Raw genomic sequence first — 19,756 nt, forward strand, 5'->3', positions numbered from 1 at the left:
GTTCATATGTAAAGTATATCTCAAGTTATCGCGCTGACAAGATTTCTATTGTTTCAGCCACTGTGACCTTGACCCTTGACCTTTTGGCCCCAAATGCAAAAGGCTTCTTAGAATTGCCAAGGACAATCCACAAACCAAATTTGAAGTTCATATGTAAAGTATTTCTCAAGTTATCATGCTGACAAAATTTCTATTGTTTCAGCCACTGTGACCTTGACCCTTGACCTTTCGGCCCCAAATGCAAAAGGCTTCTTAGGATTACCAAGGACAATCCACAAACCAAATTTGAAGTTCATATGTTAAGTATTTCTCAAGTTATCGCGCTGACAAGATTTGTCCGGACACACACACCCACACACACCTTCTGGAATTTGTATTCCTGTGGAGACATTTCTTTGTGCTGGAATTTACTACCTTACGGAGACATGAACACAATAGGGAACAAAAGATTGTATACGTCTCCAGAAGAACATTTCTATAGATGAATACGTCTCCACAAGAATTTCACGAAATAGATATATGGATTTTACTCAAAAACTAGGAATTTCCAAGGTAGGTTGATCTGTCGCAAATGGAAGAGTTTTAGAAAAGGGATATTTAGTCCAAATTTCAGCCCAGGAAATTAATTCCGGTTAAAATAAGAGCATTTTGAAACTTCAATTTCAAACTCAAAAACTTTACTACACGAGAACACCCATTCACCCCCCCACACACACACACACCCAGAAACCCACCCACCCACCCACCCACCCACGGAAGGACAAGGCGGAAACAGTATGCCCCTTCGGCTTCGCCGTGGGGCATAATTATAAATATCTAACAAGTCAGGTGTGTTTACAAACACAAATGCCCCGCAACGGTGACAGTTCCCATGACATAACACCACTCTTTTAACATCAACTTACATGTACCTTGGTCACATGGAACATTCATTGACAGCATTAGTGTCTTCTGTAGGTTTTATATGAATTAATCCCTAATCCCTATAATCTCAGAATAAATACATGATTTCTATTGTTTTAGCCACTGTGAACTGCAGTACATGGGTGATTGGGTCGTCGGGTGTTGCGACAGGAAGCCCATAGAAGACAGTGCAGACACGGCGGCACCAAACTCTAATTGCCACCATATTTCAGCGATATTAAAACCGCCAATAATGTGCAGTCAGGGCTTATAAAGCTTGGCCCCGGCAAATACGATGAGATGGTCACTGTATGTTAAGTATTTCTCAAGTTATCGCGCTGACAAGATTTCTATTGTTTTAGCCACTGTGAACTTGACCTTTGGCCTTTTGGCCCCAAATGCAAAAGGCTTCTTAGGATTACCAAGAACAATCCACAAACCAAATTTGAAGTTTATATGTTAAGTATTTCTCAAGTTATCGCGCTGACAAGATTTGTCCGGACACACACACACACCCACACACCCAGTCGTTTTTATGCCCCGCGGCGAAGCCGAAGGGGCATACTGTTTCCGCCTCGTCCTTCCGTGGGTGGGTGGGTGGGTGGGTGGGGGTGAGCTTGTCTTACATACGCAGTGTGGACTTCCGAACAAAAGACGTCCACATAATGTAGGTAGCAGCGACGAAGTGTGGACTTGCCCACGTCCACACAGTGTTTCCCCATTTCTGGAAAACAGGTTTAGAGGCATTTTTGGGTTAGGTTTATCCGTAGCAGAATGAAGAGAATCACTAAAGGGAATCATTGAAAAAAAATTGGGTTGTAAGAGTTTTCACAGTTTGAGAAAAATGAGTTTTTCCACTGGTGTTCCTTAACTACACGAAAAGAAAGGAAAGTCCACACTAGGTATGTGAAACAAGTGTGGGTGTGGGTGTTCCTGCATGGCATTACGCCTGAGGACAGACAACAAAAGGAGCACAAAGGGGCCATTGATCCTCGAAGGAAGGTGCCTATTGTCCTCGAACGCAGGTTTGTGTGCTTAGTCTATGGGAGAGTGTTATATTACAGGGACAAAGGAAAACACAAAGCCAATCCTCGGAAGCATAGCAAACAAGTCAGGTGTGTTTACAAACACAAATGCCCCGCAACGGTGACAGTTCCCATGACATAACACCACTCTTTTAACATCAACTTACATGTACCTTGGTCACATGGAACATTCATTGACAGCATTAGTGTCTTCTGTAGGTTTTATATGAATTAATCCCTAATCCCTATAATCTCAGAATAAATACATGATTTCTATTGTTTTAGCCACTGTGAACTTGACCCTTGACCTTTTGGCCCCAAATTCAATAGGCTTCTTAGGATTATCAAGAACAATCCACAAACCAAATTTGAAGTTCACATGTAAAGTATTTCTCAAGTTATCGCGCTGACAAGATTTCTATTGTTTTAGCCACTGTGAACTTGACCCTTGACCTTTTGGCCCCAAATGCAATAGGCTTCTTAGGATTGCCAAGAACAATCCACAAACCAAATTTGAAGTTCACATGTAAAGCATTTCTTAAGTTATTGCGCTGACAAGAGTTCTTTTGTTTTAGCCACTGTGAACTTGACCTTTGGCCTTTTGGCCCCAAATGCAAAAGGCTTCTTAGGATTACCAAGAACAATCCACAAACCAAATTTGAAGTTCATATGTTAATTATTTCTCAAGTTATCGCGCTGACAAGATTTCTATTGTTTTAGCCACTGTGAACTTGACCTTTGGCCTTTTGGCCCCAAATGCAAAAGGCTTCTTAGGATTACCAAGAACAATCCACAAACCAAATTTGAAGTTCACATGTAAAGTATTTCTCAAGTTATCGCGCTGACAAGATTTCTATTGTTTTAGCCACTGTGAACTTGACCTTTGGACCTTTTGGCCCCAAATGCAAAAGGCTTCTTAGGATTACCAAGAACAATCCACAAACCAAATTTGAAGTTCATATGTTAAGTATTTCTCAAGTTATCGCGCTGACAAGATTTGTCCGGACACACACACCCACCCACCCACCCACACACACCCATACTTGTTTCACATGACTAGTGTGGACTTTCCATTGCTTTCGTGTAGTTAAGAAAAACCAGTGAAAAAACTCATTTTTCTCAAACTGTGAAAACTCTTTCAACCCAATTTTTTTTCTATGATTCCCTTTAGTGTTTCTCTTCATTCTGCTACACATAAACCTAACCCAAAAATGCCTCTAAACCTGTTTTCCAGAAATGGGGAAACACTGTGTGGACGTGGGCAAGTCCACACAACGTCGGTGCTACCTACATTATGTGGACGTCTTTTGTTCGGAAGTCCACACTGCGTATGTAAGACAAGCTCACCCCCACCCACCCACACACCCACCCACACACCCACCCACGGAAGGACAAGGCGGAAACAGTATGCCCCTTCGGCTTCGCCGCGGGGCATAAAAATTATCAAAACCAAACGCTGACGTCATCGTGACGTCACTTTAAACTTTGTATACTGGTACGATTATTTACCTACCCACTAAGTTTCATGACAGTCAGACCTTTCCTTATATGTATTTTGAAAAATCGCATTTTTATGACATCATAATGACGTCAGATATATTTTTCAAAATGTTGTGCAAATACCTTTTACCTAACAGACCAAATACACAAAGAATTTTGAATTTTGCATGTTACGTTCATGAGATATAGCTAAAAGGTCAAAAACTTCAAATATTCGTATAAAATCTCCGGATGACGTCATCATGGGGTCACTTAATTTTTTATTACCTATAACACATCCCGGTCTAGCCACATACCAAGTTTCAACCCAATCAGACTTACAGTTCTGTAGACATAGGACTTCATAATGTGCACGTAAATTTCAAAAATCAATAAAATAAATTAGGTGATGACGTCATAATGACGCCATAGTCTTGGCATAATTTTTGTATGAGGGTCTTCCTTGGCTGTAACATTGATGACGATTCCAGATCGCCAAGTTATAAAAATGGTGGCTTGAAAACGTGTACAAAGTCAATGGGTTAAAAATCCCACAGCAGAAAAACTGCACCTTTAAATACGTGATTTGCCAACCCAATCAGACTTACAGTTATAGATATAGGACTTCATAATATGCACGTAAATTTTCAAAAATCAATAAAAACAAGTCAGGTGTGTTTACAAACACAAATGCCCCGCAACCGTGACTGTTCCCATGACATAACACCACTCTTTTAACATCAACTTACATGTACCTTGGTCACATGGAACATTCATTGACAGCATTAGTGTCTTCTGTAGGTTTTATATGAATTAATCCCTAATCCCTATGATCTCAGAATAAATACAAGATTTTTATTGTTTTAGCGACCCCCAATGCGATAGGCCTATTTGGATTACCAAGAACGATCCACAAACCAAATTTGAAGTTCACATATAAAGTATTTCTCAAGTTATCGCGCCGACAAAATTTCTTTTGTTTTAGCCACTGTGACCTTGACCCTTGACCTTTTGGCCCCAAATGCAATAAGCTTCTTAGGATTACCAAGAACAATACACAGACCAAATTTGAAGTTCATATGTAAAGTATTTCTCAAGTTATCCCGCTGACAAAATTTCTTTTGTTTTAGTCACTGTGACCTTGACCCTTGACCTTTTGGCCCCAAATACAAAAGGCTTCTTAGGATTACCAAGAACAATACACAAACCAAATTTGAAGTTCATGTGTAAAGTATTTCTCAAGTTATCGCGCTGACAAAATTTCTATTGTTTCAGCCACTGTGACCTTGACCCTTGACGTTTCGGCCCCAAATGCAATAGGCTTCTAAGGATTACCAAGAACAATACACAAACCAAATTTGAAGTTCATATGTAAAGTATTTCTCAAGTTATCGCGCTGACAAGATTTGTCCGGACACACACACACGCACACCCAGTCTTTTTTTACTATACGCCTGAGGTCAACTATTGTGTTTTCCTTTGTCCCTCTAATATAACACTTTCCCATAGACTAAGCACATAACCGTACGATCGAGGACCGGTTTTAACAATAGGCACCGTCGTCCGAGGGTCCTTTGTGCTCCATTTGTTGTCTGTCCTCGAGCGTAATACAATACAAGAGCACACACCCACCCACCCACCCACCCACACACGGAAGGACAAGGCAGAAACAGTATGCCCCTTCGGCTTCGCCGCGGGGCATAAAAATTAGGTGATGACGTCATCATGACGTGATGGTCTTGGCATATTTTTTGTATGAGGGTCTTCCTTGGCTATAATATTGATGACGATTCCAGATCGCCAAGTTATAGAAATGGTGGCTTGAAAACGTGTACAAAGTCAATGGGCTAACACGTGTACAAAGTTAACAGGCTAAAAAAATCCCACTGCAGAAAACTTGCACCTTTAAATGTGTAATTTGTCTTTGAACTGAAACATTTTTATGAAATATTACTTGACATTCTGACCCTTAGGAATATGTTCAATCGAATGACAGCGCGAAAAAACTACGATTTCTCTTTCCTTCTCATAGTAGAATTCGGCTAGATCTGACAGATTGGGCTATATCTCCAGAACTACAGGTCCGATTGGGTTGAATGTTGGTATGTACCTAGACCGGGATGTCTTATAGATGAAAATTAACTTGACGTCATGATGACGCCATCACGTGACATATGACTTCAAATAAAATAAACATATTTTGAAGGCCTCTCTATCTCCTGAACTACAGGTCCGATTGGGTTGAAAGTTCGTATGTACCTAGACCGGATGTGTTATAGATGAAAATTGAAGTGACGTCATCATGACGTCATCATGGGTCACGTGACGTCACGTTAAAGATTAATAGAACTTTGAAAATCAATATAAATTCAACTGTGAGAGACCTGAACTTGACATTTGTAGGAATCGATAGAGTAATCCAGGGTCTTAATTTTTATATATTATGTGCAAAATCACGTGACCCTTCCTTCCGGTTGAAACCGGAAGTGCCTTGTAATTTAAAATTGGTGAAAGATGTGAACTTGCTTTCAACGATGCATGCTATGGCTAAGTTGTTATTTACAAACAAAAATATAGTTTTAGATGAAAATTGATGTGGCGTCATCATAACGTCATCACGTCACATGGGACGTCATAATTCAAAGCCCTATGGGAATGTTATCACATATTGTATGCCACCAGTTATTATCAACAGAACTACACATTCTTCTTGGATGTCACATGTCACAAAAAATACCGAAACAGCCCTATGTTTGTCCACAACCATTAAGTCTAGTTTGTAGTTTATTTTTGCTTTAGAAGCATACTTAACCTCTTTATAGGCTAATCAGAAAGTACTGCTTTTTCAGATGTCTATTTTTCGTGAAATTTCCAGATTTGTTTGCACACGTTTGCGTATCAAAATTTCAACAGAAATTTCACGAAAATTAGACAACTGAAAAAGGCAGCACTTTCTGATGATTGCCGGTCAACTCGACCCCTGGCCGACTCGCCTCTTACCGACTCGCCCCTTACCGACTCGCCCCCTGACCGACTCACCCCTTACAAGCTTGCACCCTGGCTGACTCGCCACCTAGCCGACTCGCCCCCTTGCCAACTCGCCTCCTAGCCGACTCACCCCCTGACCTACTCGCCTCCTGACTGACTCGCCCCCTGGAAAATGATGCACCGTATGGGGACATCGTGAAATAAAAGTAAAGACAGTGGAGGGGAACACATTGCCCGGTCGCAATGTGAAACTTAATGGGAGCCAAATTATTTAAACGCCAGTTTGAAGGATATTGATCTTTTATGAAGAATTTGGGTTGGAAACACCTTAGCTCAGCAGCGTGAATTTTCGCGAATTCCGGTACAAATTTATGCAAAAAAATATTGATCTCTTATGAAGAATTTGGGTTGGAAACACCTTAGCACAGCAGCGTGAATTTTTCGCGAAGTGCCCGGGGCATAGCCCATGGGGCCTGTGCGCGTAGCGTTCACGGTGACTGCCGCCGCGCAGCAGGTACCGGTGGGTGCCGGCGTGCAGCATGTATGTCACGTATACCCGCGTTCATCATTTGTCAATGACATTACTTTTAAATCTCGACTCTGGGTCTTCAGTTTCATTAACCCTAACGTACCTAAATCCATCAAAATCCACCCTCCCTGTTTCGGGGGATTTCGGCGGATTCAGGATACCTCCATATTGAACAAACTGGGGGATTTTGATGGACTCAGGATACCTCCATTTTGAGCTATTGGGGGACTTTGATGGATTCAGGATCTCAACACTTTAACTCTTTTGCAATGTTTGTGGTCAAGTAAATACTGCTGGCACTAGCCCTGCCAAGTCGGTCACATACTGTACAAACATGTACACACATGTACTGGGTGGACTTGCATGGAGGGTCACGTGCTGGAGGAAAGATACAAATAATGCGCGAAAACGTGACGAACGCAATGCCGTTTACGCGCAAAGAGCATCATGTGCATCGCTAATAATTATGTGTGCGCATCACGTAAAAACTCGGTGCGCATTTCTAGCTTCGGGCGCATTGAGCTAGGTCATGTGCTGGAGGAAAGATACATTTAGCTCCATTACTTTGCGTTAATTTGTTGCGTGCCTACGAGAGACAACCAAAATGGTGGAGATTTATCGCACAGTGAATGGGCGCGTGTGGACGCGCTGCCGATCTACCGTAGTCTTTTCATTCTATGTATGGTTTACGGGCTGAAATACGCGCTAATGTCTTTCACACAAATTTTGTGCACGAGATGTATTCACTTCGATACTCTATGCTGGGGTCACCATGCATTGGTGTATTTTGATGGATCCTATGCAACAACACACATCACAATTTTCATGCGAGCATGGTATCCTGAATCCATCAAAATCCACCACAAATTTAGGTGATGGAATTCGAAGACTCTATGGAAAAACATGCTGTATTTTTGTTTATGCCACCATGGTATCCTGAATCCGCCAGAATCCATCAAGACTTTTGCTGGTGGACTTTGGCGGATTCAGGATACCTGCAATATCTACACTGGGGGATTTTGATGGACTCAGGATACCAGCATTTTTTGCATGACAAAATTGGTGGATTTTGGCAGATTCAGGATACTTTCTAGTAAAAGAGCCCCAAGAGGTTAAAACATATTTTCAGAATAAATGATGCATATTTGAAAAATCCCCCCCAAATTTTTTAATATTTTGGTTTAGTGGTGTTCTTATCAAACACACCGAACGGTTTTGAAAAAGTTATAAAACTTTAAAAGAGGCTCAGTAATGGAACTTTCAGAACCAAATTTTGAATTGGGTGGCATCCCGGCAATCGTAATAGCTCAATCCCAAAAACTCAGATAACGAAGCTGATTTGCTGGACCCTCTACTAGTCTTAGCGGTAGTGTCTTGTTTACATTTATTACCTTTTTTTATTGGTTTTAATTACCATTTATTGTAATTATTATTGGACAGTTCTTTTCAAGTGTTATTACATCAAACCTTCTCACCACTTTGTCTCTCTGACTGATGTAATTGAAGAAATGGAATAATGGCTAAAAAACTATACGAATGTTATATTCCATAACTAGACTAGGAAAAATTTCCATATATACAAAGTTCACTAATTTTCCTCTGTATTGACTAACAAGCCCCCAGATAGCAATTTCATGTCATCAAAGTCAATTTGAGCAGTGAGAAAATACAAGCATTTTCTTAGAAAACACTTAGAATTTTTCAGTCCAATCTCATAGGGTTTGTACACAGGGTGTTGAGTGAACTTCGTACGTATATATGGAAATCTTTCCCTACAGGACCGTTCGGGACATTCAAAATAAATAATACTTAGTAATTAGATTGTATGTAAAGCCCTGTTCGCACTGGACTTTTTTGGTCAAACTAACCGAGACTATGGGTACTTTTCCCATTTTAAGTCCAGTGCGGACAGCCTGGGACGTTTCCCTCTCGGTTACTTTTCCTGAGTCCAGCGGTTACTTTTACTGGCCAACTGCTGCCCAGGAAAACTTCCCACGCGCCCAGGAAAACTGACCAGGTCACTTTTACCGAGACGATAAATCCAGTGCGGACAGTGCGAGTCGATAAAAGCGGCTCAGGAAAGCGTACATCCGGCCCGAGCGCCCTGTTATGCATAGAGACCACACGAACCTGCATGTGCAGTGGCCGAACATTTTGTAGAAACACGCTGCGGTGTATCATCAAGTCCGAGCGGTCAAATCTCGTTAAAATATATATTTCAACGGACAATACATACACAGAGAAGAGAGATCACGTTCTGAGAATTAATTTGCGGAAATTCTCTTTCTCCACCGAAGTATGTTATTTTCTACGATCCAAATCTGTCCTGATACGCTACTGTAGTCATGCACGGAACATCATGGTCCGGTACTGTACGTAGGCGGTAGGCCGTAGTAGCGTAGTCACTGGTTCCTGGCCCACATCATAGCTTCGATTCTGTAAGCATGCGATGGGAACCAACGAATACTGATGGCACTGCTGCCGCACGGAACATCGTACAGCGGCATGGCTTCGACGACATGCATCACAAATGTGTCAGAATTCCTAGACCTTTTCGTCAAGATTTATAACTTGATGAAATGTCAATTTCTGTGAAATTTCAGTTAAAACTTTTGCTCTAGCTAGGTGCTACAGGCGAAAAATCAAAGTGCGCCACGTTAGGGGCCACGCCACGTTAGGGTAGGCCTACATCAACAATAAATTTGCCACATTTATGGGGCTAGGTCCTATAAACTACACAATCCCTAGCCCAGGTTGGACAAAGTCTTCATTGCATTACGACTGACGTCCAGGATGAGAATTCTCTACTTAAGACAAACCAAAATTTGGACGAGATTTTTGTTACGTTTTACCTCGTTACAGAAGCTTATTTCACTTCGGTTTGCGCTAACACCATGTGGTAATAACTACTGCTTAGAAGATATAAGTTCTGAGAAGAACTTGTCCTGCTTATTATCAACTTTGCTAAGTAGTTTTTTGTTCTGTTTAGAACAGGACTGTTCTAAACAGAAAAAAAAACTGTCTAAACAGAACAAAAAACTACTTAGCAAAGTTGATAATAAGCAGGACAAGTTCTTCTCAGAACTAATATCTTCTAAGCAGTAGTTATTACCACATGGTGTTACCGCAAACCAAAACGATACCGATACCCCACCATGCAAAGCCTCAAATCTTATATCAGCTTATTTCACGCCTTCATTTTCTATGTGTCCTTCTCTATTGATCCAGGGGTTCAGGAATTCCATATGTGATGCTGACCAACATTAATCAGGAAAATAAACTCTAAAGCAACGTTAAACTTAGTACGTGTTTGTAGTCTCTTTTCATCAGTTTTATTCCCGAGTCGTACGTACGTCATTAGACCCGTGAACGTGGCGTTGTCAACGCCACACGCTTCCCTTGGATAAATTCAAGCGAAAGCATGCTATCTTTTGATCCGCTACATATAACCATGTATAATTTTGCCAATAGGTGAATCACTTACTTGTTGGGCTTCCTGTGAACTTCCGCGAGTGTTAGATCTGGCATTGCCAAGAAATTTGATGTAAAGTACGGCACAACTTTGTCACAGCGAATGTTTTCAAAATGATCAAAAAATCAAACACTGGCATGACACTCTGGTACCCCGTGTTCCGCACGCGCAAAACGGTAGAAGTATCACCAGTGGGTACCCGACTATCAGTCTTACATGGCAGGATGACCGTAATACCATATAAAATTCTGCTAAATCCACTTCAAAAGTCTGCCAAATCACCCAGTATATATAGCTGTTCCATTGTGCAAGGGTTTGTTTCAGGGATCTTTCAAAAAATGAAGATTTTTCAAACCAAATGTGCCATATTCGTCTAATCTTTTTCATTTTCCTTCATCTTCATAATTCTGCCGAAAAAAAAAATCTGCTGATTTTCTGTACAACTCATTTTTGTATGCAAATATTCTATCAAATGTAGCCGAAATTTGGCTAGAACGGTCATTTCATCTTAGTAACCGCGGATCACAATAGAGTGTTTCTACTATAGACTGAAGCGTGGCTATGTATATAGCCACGTTCACAGGTCTAGTACGTCATGTACGTGCGCACGAAAGCGCGCACGCACGCTAGTGCCCTCATTTGTTTAGTTTTGGTTGGAACAGTGACGTCACTCCAGCCAACCGACGTCACGAAAACGCTCAACCAATGACCAAAGCCGAAACATGTTTCTGGTAACTGGCGCGAAAACACGCTCGGTATTAGCAACCACGCCTTCAAGTAAGTGCACGTGCGTATGAGGGTGGTTACTAAGCAAATCGCGCGTGCGCACTGCATATTCACGCTGCATAGTCTGGCTCCCAGACCAGACGTGATATGAGCGCCGAGAATAATTGTCAGGTCTAGGGAACCAGACTACATGCTGCACGGACGTACTTCATGTACGACTAGAATAGACTCGGCAGTGAGAAACTGATGAAAAGAGTCTACAAACACGTATAGTCGTGTTCCCTAACGTGGCGCACTTCGAAGCTTACCCAACTTTCCTCGTGTACTTTGCCAAACCTCTTTGTTGATTAACCTCAAATTCATGCAGTGAAATACTGGTACTTTTACCTTTTTAATGTTTGCTATTTAACCTCTGTGAACAATTTCGGTTTCATAAAATTTAATCTGAAATGCAAAAACGGTCGCGTCCGGAAATTGGGCACAAATTGGTTAGGCAAAATAAAAAAAAAAACATGTTTAGCGTCCTGCCTCTTTGACAAAAAGGAAGGAGGAGGCCCTTTTTTTTTTTTTTTTTTTTTTCCAAAATGGCCGCCCGACACATTTTTCAAGACAACGCGGCCGGGCTATTTTTCAAGATGGTTACCAGCTTTTTTCAAAATGGCCACCACTTGGACTCATTGACTATTTCCACAGCTTTATACATGGTATAAAAGTCTAAAAATACAATTTCTTTCGTCAGAGATCGTTAAAATTTATCAATTTTTGTCTTTAAAAAAAAAAAAAAAAAAAAAAAAAAAAGGAGGCGGCCTCTCAAAAGGAAGCGGGCGGGGACGCTAAACATGTTTTTTTTTTTACTTCGCCTTAGTTAGTGTTCCCTAACGTGGCGCACTTGAATAAATCTCGGAAAATTCCAAATTAACATTTAAGAAATTCTGTAAACTTGATAAATTCTGATAAATCATCATTATCTTTACTTACAAACCCAGCCAGATGTTTGTCAGAAAATTATTTTCTTATTTTTCGGGGCATTTTCAAAGGGTTCACTTTGCACTTGAAAATAAAATCGGAAAATCACGCCAAAATAATTTTTTCTTTTAACTTTGTAACAGGTAAAAAAACTCGCAATTTATGAACGGGAGTGTTAAAAACTTGATGAAATTTCACTTTCTGCAAAATTTCAGTTAAAACTTTTGCTCTAGCTGGGTGCTACAGGCGAAAAATCAAAGTGCGCCACGTTAGGGGCCGCGCCACGTTAGGTAGCCCCACTAGTGTGGCCGTCGGTATGCTGCGCTGAACCTCTTGGCCACACACCATGGTACCGCGCGCTACTGAGGACGAAGTTTCATAAAATCTGCGGTCCGTTTCTTACATTCTCAGTTTCTTACTTTCTTATGGTTGTATTCTATGATGTTTCACCTATCACTTCTGGGATGCTTAGGTCTAATGATGTTCCATTTTCCGAGATATTCTTCAATCTTTCTGGAGCCCATATGCACTCGTGAAACGTCTGGTGATGGCTGTTTCCTGTGCCGTAGATCCTGAATAGAGAGAGATCGGTGCACGTGGCCCCCTGACGATAAATGCATGGTACAGGAAACAGCTGTCGCATTTGCAACTCGCGCCCTCGCGCGCTCGACAAGCAATTTGCATAAACGCGACGTCACAGTTTGAGGTCATCTCTTGTCCCATTCAAAATGGCTGCCATCACCAGACGTTTCACGAGTGCATATGGGCTCCAGAAAGATTGAAGAATATCTCGGAAAATGGAACATCATTAGACCTAAGCATCCCAGAAGTGATAGGTGAAACATCATAGAATACAACCATAAGAAAGTAAGAAACTGAGAATGTAAGAAACGGACCGCAGATTTTATGAAACTTCGTCCTCAGTAGCGCGCGGTACCACGGTGTGTGGCCAGAGGTTCAGCGCAGCATACCGACGGCCACACTAGTGGGGCTGTCACGCCCCAACTATCGCATCGGTCCCAACTATAGTTGGGATTGTCCCAACTATAGTGCGGCAGTTGGGTCGGCCCAACTATAGTTAGGACTGGAGTTGCGCCGGATGCTTCATGCTTGATAGATCTTGTTGGATTAAATGTTCCGCGGCGCTGGCACTGCACCGTGTATTCGTCGTGCATGCATGCCGCAAGGCTGGCCGGTCACATGGTACTGCCTAGTTGGATGAGTTGTCTAGCTGCTGGGTTTTATTATCCAGCAACATTTTGCAAAATTCAAAGATTGCCATGGCCGCGGCCAACTATAGATGGGCCCCACCCATAGCTAATGTCAAAGGTCCCAAGTCGGACATGTAAGCAGAGCTGTAGAGAATGTTTTATAGTCGTACATCAATGTAAACTATAGTTGGGACTGCCAAATAAAAATATTGCGGTGGCCCAGCTACAGATGGTCCCCACCCATAGATCATTTCATTGGTCCCCAGTAAAGTCAGATGTGTATTAGAGCACCGCAAAATAAAAAGATTGGGGTGGCCCAACTATAGATTCGCCCCATCAATAGCTAATTTCAGTGGTCCCCAGTAAAGTCAGACGTGTATCAGAGCTGTAGGGAACGTTTTATGGTTGTACATCAATGTAAACTATAGTTGGGACACCGCAAAATAAAAAGATCGGAGTGGCCCAACTATAGATGGGCCAGCCCAACAATGGAACTTACAGTTGGGACCGTCCCAACTATAGTTGGGACAGGCCCAACTATAGTTGGGCCAGCCCAACTGTGGAACTACAGTTGGGACAGGCCCAACTATAGTTGGGACAGGCCCAACTATAGTTGGGACCGATGCGATAGTTGGGGCATGACAGGGCTACACGTTAGGGTACATCAACAATACAAGTTTAACGTTGCTTTAGAGTTTATTTTCCTGATTAAGGTCGGTCAGCATCGCATATGGAATTCCTGAACCCAGCGGCCCAATAGATAAGGATAGATAGAATACTACGACGTAAAAATTGGCTTCTCCAACAAGGTAAAAATATTGAAAATATTGGTCATAATTTTTTTCGCCCAGTTTTGAGCACTCCACACCCTGGACTCCCTCCGTTACGTAGGGAGGAAAGGGAGTCCACCTGGGCTACACAATCCCGTGTCGAGTCATAGTCATCTGGCATGTGTCTAGCATGTCTGGCTGTCTGGAAAATTTCCGGAAGCAAATCAAACACTTTCCTTCTCATGGTCTGATCACAAAAATGTCGGAAACGGAAAAATATTTAGGGCCTACTTTTTATTCCTGCCATCTTCAGTCTCAGATCTTGCCTTCAATATGTCCAGAATGTAGGAAATACGGCGAAGACTGCTTTGAACGCTGACGCATGCACAGACAGTCTCACAGTCATGACAGTAGTCTAGTCACAGTCGTCAGAAAGTTCGGACTTCAGAGCTGGAGCGCAGCAGGGTGACCGTAAGGTCATGGCCAGATTCTGCTAAATGGACTTCAAAAATCTGTCAGATTGATCAAAAATCTGCCAAATTCCCAAGAATTACTCAAAATACACTATAAACACTTAAAATCACATGCAGCTGTTGTAGTATTGCCTTAATTAAGGTTCAAATTAATTATAAACAAAAATTTTAGACAAAACACTAGTTGCATCACAATGAATTAGTCTGGTTCCCAGTGAACCTCGGCACCTACATGTACACCAGCCAAGCTGTCCCATTTATGCAAGGGTTTGTTTGAAAAGATTTGAGCTTTGTTAAACAAATGTACCAATGTTTTTTTTTCAAATTTGCTATGTTTTTCTGTCAAATAACCATTTTCGCAGAATTCTGCCAGAAATCTGCCAAAAAAATCCATTCTGTCAAATTTTCTGTCAAACTCGTTTTTCAACAAAAAAATCTATCAAAGTTAGCCGAAAATCGGCTAAAACGGTCACCATGCTTCGCAGACGTCACCAGGGTGACCGTAAGATCGTGACCAAATTCTGCTGAATACAATTCAAAAATATGTCAGATTCAACAAAAATCTGCCAAATATACTTAACTCAGAATGACTCGAAATACACTATAAACACTTAAAAGAACATGTAGATGTTAGGCCAAAAAATAAAAAATATTCGGTCTCTGGTCAGACCAAAGTTCCGGAATTGACGCGGCCACGCGGCTTTTTTTTTTGGGGGGGGGGCTTTTTTTTTTTTCTTCAAGCTTGGATTGTACAGACAAGGTGGGTACTATTTTGCTTTTTTGGTGTCCTCGTGTACATTGGTGTCCTCCATAAGGCCCCCCCCCCCAAAAAAGTCTCCGGTTTCTGGTATGGAGCTTGCCCCAAAAGTGGTGCGGCGACGCGGCTTTTTTTTTTTTTTACCTGATTTTTTTTTTTTTTTGGCTTCAAATGTCGGCTGATGACTGCAAATGGTGTCCGACTAAACTTAGTGCAAATATATGGGAGTCCAGAGAGGCCACATAAAGCTTATTCTCGATCATAACCCCATCTAAAAACACGTTAAAATTGTGCAGCAGCAGAATTCCAGTCAAACCAGTGAGTTTGGCGGTTTTGAGACATCATCTTTTATTGAAAAAAAATAAATTTCATTTTGCCGACGCGCATGGCCGGCTACGGCGACGCGCGCGCATACCAGAAACCTGAGACTTGTTTTTTTTTTGGCCTAATGCAAGTTTTTTTTTTTAAAGATTGAAGCTTTTTTAAACAAATGTACCATTTCTCTTAAAATTTGCTGTTTTTCTGTCAAATGTCCAAATTTGCCCCCCAAAAAATCAATTCTGTCGAATTTTCTGCCAAACTCTTTTTTAACAAACAAATCTGTCCAAGTAAGCCGAAAATCAGCTACAACGAGCCCGGGTTGCGACGACTTGAATCAAGGTTATAGAATTGTATGGAACGCCAAAGAGGCATTTAATGTGATCATCGAATCGGTGAAGCACTTTTGCAATCGGTGATGCATATTCATTATCGGTGAGGGACTTCTGCGACCGGTGTAGCATGAATTAAGGTTTTATGAAATACGGACTCCTTGGTGGTATTACGCATGCTCATGCATAGATAATTAGGAGAGGGACCGGTCACGTGAGAGGGTTTAACCAATAAAAGGGAAAAAGAGTCCGATTTTCATACGAGTCCGATTTTCATATGACACCGGTGATCAACTTTTACTGGTGATGCATATTCACGAGCGGTGATGGACTTTCGTGATCGGTGAAGGGCTTCGCGATCGGTGATGGACATTTGCAATCGGTGATGGACTTTCGCGATCGGTGATGGACTTTCGTATGGCGAGCCAAAGTAACATAGTATTAACAAAGTCTTAAAACAATTTAAAGATAACTCTAAATATTTAGAGATATCTCTAAATGATTTAGAGATATCTCTAAATGGATTTAATTCATTTAGAGATATCTCTTAATGGATTTAGAGATATCTCTAAATGAATTAGAGATATCTCTAATTCATTGAGAGATATCTCTAAATCATTTAGAGATATCTCTAAATTGTGTGTTAAATAATGAGACACCTACTTTGTGCATTCCAAGATTTAAAGATATATATCTTTAAATATTTAGAGATATGTCTAAATCGGTTACGGCTCCGTTGAACCACTAAATACATGCTTAGTTTGCACGCACCGTAAGTCAATCATGTTGCCATATCGAATGCACGATAAAATCGCCGGTGCTGTATTTCAAGTATTGCATTTGAAGTGAGTGGTGTTGCCATTTTTAAAGTCATTGTCGAGGTCGTCAATCAAATAATTGTATTTACTGAAGCCCGTTTTACCAACATTTTAACAATAAATAGCCCAATGCTGCGCAAATTAAAACACGATTTAAAGATCTCGAAATGATTAGAGATATCTCTAAAACATGTAGAGATATCTTTAAATGATTTAAAGATATCTTTTAGTACATAACAGACATCGTCGATAGCACTAAATTGTTTTAATGACTTTGCTAATGCTATATAAATGTTACTTTGGCTCGCCATAGTATGAAATTGTATTATAAGACGTCATTGTGACCGGTGTGTTTAAAGCAATCGTTGATGCCAACATTTAGAGATATTTCTAAATGATTTAGAGATATCTTTAAATGATATAAAGATATCTCTAAATGAATTAGAGATATCTCTAAATGATATAAAGATATCTTTAAATCATTGACAATAAAGCTCTTTCGTGTGTCACTTATTTATCAAAATAATTTGTCTTTTAAACGATTGGGAGAAATCTTTATGTATTAAGAGATATATGATTTAGAGATATCTCTAAATATTTAGAGATATCTCTTAATCATTTAGAGATATTTTAAAATTAATTTAAGACTTTGCTAATAAGGGAATAAATGTGTGCTCGAGAGGTTTTAATCACTCTGTTTAAGACTGCTTAGAGTCTGGGTGCAGGAGGCCGGAGGCGAGGGTAATTATCAGCAACCAGACTCTAAGCAGTCTTAAACAGAGTGATTAATACCGACCGAGCACATATTTATTCCCATTCATAAATACCTTTTCGGTAAAAAAAAAAATCAAGTAATTCGTTTAAAAAATCCCGATTTTGATCAACAAGTTCACTCCAGCTTTTTGAAACATCCCTCTAGCAAAATAATGGAGTGTTCAGCTGGCGAGTAAGATGTAAACAACCCTTTTATGGAGATTGACGCGCGCGTAGCACGTTCTGCGCGATGTCGCGCAGAACGCACCTGGGGCGTTGCGTTTTGAATTTAGAACTATAAAATTCGGACTCACAAGTAGTGTTGCGCATGCCTACGTGAGCATTGTGAACGTTCAACCAATGAAACGGTAAGAGGCACTGGATTTTTAGGAGTCCACATTTTATGTGACACTGGAAAAGTGTTTAAGACCAGCTAGCCATGTCTTTATCATCCGTTTTAAGACCGGCCACGTGACGGGCTCTCGACCAATAGGAATGGCTAAACTGTCTGAGGTATTTATGAATGCTATATAAATGTTACTTTGGCTCGCCATAAAAAAAACCTTCGCTCGTCCCCCTGCCCTGTTTGTATGGGCGGCCATTAGGGCAAAAAAAGACAAAAATAAAAATAAAACAAAACCACAAAATTAACGAATACAACTCAAAAATAAACAAACAACTCAAAAATAAACGAACAACTCAGAACTAAACGAATTTAACTCAAAAATAAACAAACAACTCAGAAATAAACGAACTACTCAGAAATAAACGAATATAACTCAAAAATAAACCAACAACTAAAAAATAAACCAACAACTCAAAAATAAACCAACAACTCAAAAATAAACCAACATCTCAAAAACAAAACTAACAACTCAGAAATAAACCAACAACTCAAAACTAAACAATCAACTCAGAGTTAAACGATCAACTCAGAATCAAACGATCAACTCAGAAATAAACGATCAACTCAGAAATATACACGAACTCAGAAATAAACAAACGTACGAGCGAATTCCGTAGCCTTGCACTTTGGAATGAGAGCGATAGAAAAAGGCCGGGAACCAGTCCATCGTCAAGGAAACAAGGACGCAAAAGCCGCGGCCCCCGCCGGCGCTCGCGCGCGATGTTGGCATCATGTATCATATTGTTGTGACCATTTTAGCCGATTTTCGGCTAACTTTGACTTTTTTTTGTTAAAAAAACGACTTTGACAGAGAATTTGACAGAATGGAATTTTATTGGCAGATTTCTGGCAGAATTCTGCAAAGATGGTTATTTGACCGAAAAACATAGCAAATTTGAAAAGAAGGTAGATTTGTTTTTAAAAAGCTTCAATCTTTTTAAACAAACCATTGCAAAATAGGACAGGTTGCCATGTCGATGTGCTGAGGTTCACTGGGAATCGGATTTTGTCGTGACAAAATTTAAAGCAATTTCATAACCCCTTTATATATGACTATATATTGTTTATAATTTGATTTGAACCTTAATTAAGGCTATATTACAACATCTGCATGTGATTTTAACTGTTTATAGTGTATTTTTAGTAATTAAATTCATGGGAATTTGGCAGATTTTTGATAAATCTGACAGATTTGTGAAGCGCATTTAGCAGAATTTGGCCACGAGCTTACGGTCACCCTGGTTGGTATGTTGCGCACATAACATGCATTTATATGCAGATGTCAATGATGCAAACCTCGAGCTGGCAGGCTTTGCTGGCCCTGCATCCTACTTTTGTAAATTAATTGACGATTTCGATGTTGTCATTGCATAGCCTTATGCTGTTGATGTTACCGTAACTATACTGGTTAAGTACTGTTCGTCTTCCAAGAGCAATACGCGAGCGAGTTTGAGCAGATGAATTAAGTCAACATCAGGTAGGCCTGCTAGTGCCACGGTAGCCCCATAAATGTGGCCTATTTACTGGACTGCCTCCGTAAACATAGGCCACACATCCACATGTACAAAAATCGTGTCGACGGAGCCAAATTTTGATTTTCACATTTAGGCTTAGTTTGTATGTTTTTTTTGCTTTAGAAGCATACTCACCCTCTTTATAGGCTAATCAGAAAGTGCTGCCTTTTTCAGATGTATATTTTTCGTGAAATTTCCAGATTCATTTTTACACGTTTGCGTATCAAAATTTCAACATGAAATTTCACAAAAATTAGACATCTGAAAATAGCAGCACTTTCTGATTAGCCTGTAAAGAGGGTGAGTATGCTTCTAA

General features: G+C 40.6%; 1 protein-coding gene across 2 annotated transcripts in view; it reads left to right on the forward strand.

The window, feature by feature from the left end:
* Positions 1-19,175: 19,175 nt before the first annotated feature.
* The window catches only part of LOC119728259 (dynein heavy chain 2, axonemal-like), a 105,967-nt gene continuing 105,386 nt past the window's right edge, over positions 19,176-19,756 (forward strand). For both annotated transcript variants that reach the window (XM_038200417.1, XM_038200416.1), the window contains exon 1: positions 19,176-19,403. The gene's annotated coding sequence lies outside the window, so the exon portion shown is untranslated. The remainder of the gene's footprint in view (positions 19,404-19,756) is intronic.

Source organism: Patiria miniata, unplaced genomic scaffold (assembly GCF_015706575.1).
Source record: "Patiria miniata isolate m_02_andy unplaced genomic scaffold, ASM1570657v1 HiC_scaffold_20, whole genome shotgun sequence".
NCBI classification, from domain to species: Eukaryota; Metazoa; Echinodermata; class Asteroidea; order Valvatida; family Asterinidae; genus Patiria; species Patiria miniata.